Here is a 6000-nt window from a genome sequence, read left to right as displayed (position 1 = left end):
CGCCCTACGTCAAGCGGAGTCCCTGCTTCGCGACCAACTGGTTCTGATTTAGTCAGACAACATCACCGCAGTGGCTCATGTAAACCGCCAAGGCGGAAAAAGGAGCAGGGTGGCGATTGTAGAAGCCACCAGAATTCTTCGCTGGGCGGAGAATCCCGTAAGTGCACTGTCAGCAGTGTTCATTCCGGGAGTGGACAACTGGGAGGCAGACTTCCTCAGCAGGCACGACCTCCACCCGGGAGAGTGGGGACTTCATCAAGAAGTCTTCACGCAGATTGCAAGTCGGTGGGAACTGCCACAGGTGGACATGATGGCATCCCGCCTCAACAAAAAGCTGCAGAGATATTGCACCAGGTCAAGAGACCCCCAGGCGATAGCTGTGGACACACTGGTGACACCGTGGGTGTTCCAGTCGGTCTATGTATTTCCTCCTCTTCCTCTCATACCCAAGGTGCGGAGAATCTAAGACAGGACTTGTGCAACAGGGGCCCTGTCTGTTCCAAGACTTACTGCGGCTGCGTTTGACGGCAGGGCGGTTGATCGCCGGATCCTAGCAGTAAAAAGGCATTCCGGATGAGGTCATTCCTACGCTGATAGAGGCTAGGAAGGATGTGACGGCTCAACATTATCTCCGCATAGGGCGAAAATATATGGCTTGGTGTGAGGCCAGGAATGCCCCTACGGAGGAATTCCAGCTGGGCTGTTTCCTTCACTTCCTACAGTCGGGAGTGACTTTGGGCCTTCAATTGGGTTCCATTAAGGTTCAGATTTCGGCCTTATCCATTTTTTTTTTTCCAAAAAGAACTGGCTTCTCTGCCTGAAGTTCAGACGTTTGTAAAGGGAGTGCTGCATATTCAGCCCCCTTTTGTGCCTCCAGTGGCACCTTGGGGATCTTAACGTGGTGTTGAGTTTCCTGAAATCACACTGGTTTGAACCACTCAGAACGGTGGAAGTAAAATATCTCACGTGGAAGGTGGTCATGCTATTAGCCTTGGCTTCGGCTAGGCGTGTGTCAGAATTGGCGACTTTGTCACATAAAAGCCCTTATCTGGTTTTCAATGCGGATAGAGCAGAATTGCGGACCCGCCCACAATTTCTGCCGAAAGTGGTTTCATCCTTTCATATAAACCAACCTATTGTGGTGCCTGTGGCTACTACTGACTTGGAGGATTCCGAGTCACTGGATGTGGTCAGGGCTTTGAAGGTTTATGTAGCCAGAACGGCTAAGGTCAGGAAAACAGAATCTTTGTTTATCCTGTATGCTTCCAACAAGCTTGGGGCGCCTGCTTCAAAGCAAACTATTGCTCGCTGGATCTATAACACGATTCAGCAGGCTCATTCTGCGGCTGGGTTGCCGCTGCCTAAATCAGTTAAGGCCCATTCCACAAGGAAGGTGGGCTCTTCTTGGGCGGCTGCCCGAGTGGTCTCGGCATAACGGCTTTGCCGAGCGGCTACTTGGTCAGGTTCAAACACTTTTGCAAAGTTCTACAAGTTTGATACCCTGGCTGAGGAGGACCTTGTGTTTGCTCATTCGGTGCTGCAGAGTCATCCGCACTCTCCCGCCCGTTTGGGAGCTTTGGTATAATCCCCATGGTCCTTACGGAATCCCCAGCATCCACTAGGATGTTAGAGAAAATAAGATTTTACTTACCGGTAAATCTATTTCTCGTAGTCCGTAGTGGATGCTGGGCGCCCGTCCCAAGTGCGGACTTCTTCTGCAATGCTTGTATATAGTTATTGCTTAAATAAGGGTTATGTTATAGTTGCATCAGGGTTTATCTGATGCTCTGTGATTGTTCATACTGTTAACTGGATAAGTTATCACAAGTTATACGGTGTGATTGGTGTGGCTGGTATGAGTCTTACCCTGGATTCCCAAAATCCTTTCCTTGTACTGTCAGCTCTTCCGGGCACAGTTTCTCTAACTGAGGTCTGGAGAAGGGACATAGAGGGAGGAGCCAGAGCACACCAGAATTTAATTCTTTCTTAAAGTGCCCATGTCTCCTGCGGAGCCCGTCTATTCCCCATGGTCCTTACGGAGTCCCCAGCATCCACTACGGACTACGAGAAATAGATTTACCGGTAAGTAAAATCTTATTTTTTTTATTTAATTTTACAAAAAGACACAGGATAGTTACATACATAAATGTTAGGAAGCTATGAGAACCGTTTTTTGTAGGATTTTCTTTTGTATTCTTGTTGCGAGCAGTCCCTCTGTAGACGCCAACAGTAATCGGCCATCATGTGACGATTCCACCTTCCTTGATATCTTTCTTCCATTACCTGAATATCCTGGTGAAACCGATCACCCTGTCCTTCGCCTAAATCTCCTAGATTGGATGGGAAGTGATCTAAATGGCCGTACTAAAATTTACTTTAATACTCATGTTGGCACCTACTTTGTCGAAACATTTTAGCATGTTGTGGACTGATTCCTGATACTGTAGTTGTCTGCCTTGTGATTGCCTAAAATTTTTTGAATGACAGACACATAACTCAGCCATGATTCACATTTGGTTTCAGTCATAGATGTGGTAAAATTTGGATCCTTCACCAGTTTCCATATCTGTGGGCCGTCAAGAATTCGTGCCTTTTTTATTTTTCAATACTAAGAGATGGAAATGTTCAACAAATATACATGAAACAATCACCTAACTTGTCCAATGCTTTTTCATATTGTTTCATTAAACCCAGCTTGATTTGAGACAAGGATATTTAGTATATCCACTTTGCTGCCTAAGAAGAAAGTTTACCATTTTTAAATTGGCACAAACAAACCACTGATGCTGAGAATAAGCAAATTTTTCTAAGACTAACTTGATAGTTTCATACTTTTCTTTAAGTTTTGTTGAATGACCAACAGGCATCAACACAAATGTATTCCCATTGTGCAGTAATACGCATTTTAAGCTTCTTTTAGAACTATCCAAGTAGAGCCGCCAGTCTGCTCGATATTCTGGTAAGCACATCATCAGGAGAAGTACAGGAATATTGTTGCAATACACAAGATTGTTATCTTGGCTAAAGACCGGCAGTATGGCATGCTCTCTCTTTCTATATGATGTTATAGTAACATCTGGCTCAAGACAGTGCTTTTCTTGAAGCCTTTTTTTTTTTTTTTTTTTAATAAAAAGTCCGAAATTAAATTGTTTAGTTCCTTTTAAGAAAATTTGTTTGGAGTAGAGGAACTTTCTTCAAACTCACTTTCATCTGTGTTGTCACTTGCATTGGATAAAATTAACATTTCCACATCCTCACATTCAACTTCGCACAAATAACTGCCTGGTGGTACAGCTAAGTCTTCACTATGTGGTATCCGTTGCTTTGCAGAATTCATACTTTGGTATTCACATTTGCATTTAGTTTTTTTTTTTTGTTCTTTATTGTTTTATGGTAACAGAACAAACATAGTAATAAAATAATAACAAAAAGTATAATAAGCATTTCCTGAGTTATTTTTAAACAGCTAGTGAGAATATTGAGTACATTCAAATGTATTCTTAACAGATAACCATCACAATTTAAAATGATGAGAATACTTCTAGACAGGTCATATAACTTTTTGTAAATAGAGACATGCCTACTCCTGTATATCGAGATGTTGTTTAGAGATCAAATTGCATAAATATATACATGGAGGCAGTTTGGCACAAATCAAAGGCAGCAAAATGTTAAGTGAGGTACAGACAACATAGGTTTTAAGGAGTAGGATCAATGAAGTACTGAGAGTTCTTCCAAAGGCCTCACAGCTTATCATACTTCATTGGGCATTTACGTTTATAATACATAAAACGCTTATGAGAAAGTGTAGTATTCACCAGGGCAGCCCAGGCAGCATGTGACGGAGGGTCATGGGCCATCCATGTACAAGCTATACAAATACGAGCTGGTGTAAGAATATTATTGACATATAGAAGAGAGTGAACCGTGGAGTCCTGTAAATCTAAGCTAAATATACATATGCGTGGGTTCAGTAAGGGAATCTGTATACCACTGTGATATATAGAGGTTGTTACTACTTCCCAAAAGGCATAGAGCCGCGGGTACAGCCAGAGCAGATGCCAGAAACAAGCAGCTGGAGCAGAACACTTAGGGCATGTATCAGATGCCAATTCTCCAAATTGAAACAGTTTACTCGGGGTCCAATAGACCCTATGCAAAATGTATAGTTGGATCTGCTGGAATCTAGCATACGCCGTAATCCCACTCTTCATCTTCAATTGTACCCAAATTTGTTACCCATTTAGCATGGAGAGTACCCAAAGCATCAGTCCCGGAGGAGAGGAGGGAGGAGTAGAGAACAGAAACTTTTGTACGAGAATGCATAGGGGGTCATTCCGAGTTGATCGCTCACTAGCAGCTTTTAGCAGCCGTGCAAACGCTATGCCGCCTCCCACCGGGGAGTGTATTTTTGCTTTACGGAAGTGTGAACGTCTGTGCAGCCGAACACCTGCAAAAACATTTTGTGCAGAACAAGACCAGCCCTGGACTTACTCTTTGTGTGCGTTGATTCTAACGTTGTAGGGTTGGCTTTTGACGTCACACACCCGCCCAGCATTTGCCCAGCCACGCCTGCGTTTTCTCCGGCACGCCTGCGTTTTTCCAAACACTCCCAGAAGACAGTCAGTTGACACCCAGAAACCCCTTCCTGTCAATCTTCTTGCGTTGTGCCGTGCGAAAGAAAGCTTCACTAGAACCTGTGCAAAACCACAAAGGGCTTTGTACCCATACATCGCGCGTGCACATTGCGGTGCATACGCATGCGCAGAAATGCTGATTTTTAGCCTGATCGCTGCGCTGCGAACAACGGCAGCTAGCGATCAACTCGGAATGCCCCCCATAGTGCGGACCAGCGTATGAACAGGGGATTCAGAAAATGGAGTGGAGTAGAGACCCCCCACTGTGCAGATAAGGCATGACAGAGCTGTAAATACTGATAGAAATAATATCTAGGAATAGCATATGTAGTAGATAAATAATTAAAGTTATGAAGAACCCCATCTTGATATAATTGACCTACAGATGGAGCCTCTGTTATTCAGGCTCTTTGTGTGACTAGGAGCGCCCGCTTGCGCGCACCTGGTCACTGTGAGCATTTCCGGACGCTCGGACAGAGACACTCCCCATTCACTTTAATGGAGAGCGTCTCCGTCCGTGCGCCCAAACAGAGACACTCTGAATCCCTGGAAGGGCTCTTTGTGGGTTAATTGTGCATTTAACCTTTTCCTGTGTGTGTGTGTGCGGTCACTGTTACAGTATATCAGGCAAAGACTTTGTTTCATGTAAGGCACAGTGTTCCTCTTCTCCAGGGGGTTCACTAGTGTGTACTCAGTGTAGTGTACCTTCCCAAGCTAGCGGGGCAGAGCCAGCATGGCTGGACTCCATTACGAGAATGATTTCCAATATTTCTAGTAAATTGTCCCGCAATGAGAAAGAGATGCAATATTTAAGACAATCTATGACTGAGTTTATGAAAAGAGACTCAGTACCCAAACCAGCGTCTCAGTCCCCTGCCATTGGTTCGCAAAAACATACTTTGGCCCATGTCCTACAATCTGACTCTAATGATGATGGGTCAGACATGGAGGAGGGGGAGGTGGACTCAGAGGTGGGGGATGCTACTCTGTCACAGGGAATAGAGGCTATCAAAGAAGTTCTGAATATCCCTGATAAGGTGACAGAGGAGAGCGATGAATCTTATTTAATATAAAAAAGATCCTCAGGCACTTTTCCTGTGTCAAAGGAACTAAATACCCTGATTGAAGAACCATGGGTTAATCCTGATAGCAACCTTTTAGGGATTTGAAATTTCCTATCATCCTTTCCTTTTCCTCCTGAGGATAGGAAAAAAAGGGAAAATCCACAGATAGTGGATGCATCAGTATCCAGGTTGTCACGGAAATTTGTATTGCCTGCCCCGGGTGCAGCCTCGCGGAAAGACACGGATGATCGTAAAATTTAGACCACACTCAAAAAGTGGTACAGACTCAGGTCATTGTT

Source organism: Pseudophryne corroboree, chromosome 12, assembly GCF_028390025.1.
Source record: "Pseudophryne corroboree isolate aPseCor3 chromosome 12, aPseCor3.hap2, whole genome shotgun sequence".
In the NCBI taxonomy this organism is placed as follows: domain Eukaryota; kingdom Metazoa; phylum Chordata; class Amphibia; order Anura; family Myobatrachidae; genus Pseudophryne; species Pseudophryne corroboree.
The sequence above is the reverse complement of the archived record's forward strand: the minus strand, read 5'-3'. Positions refer to the sequence as shown.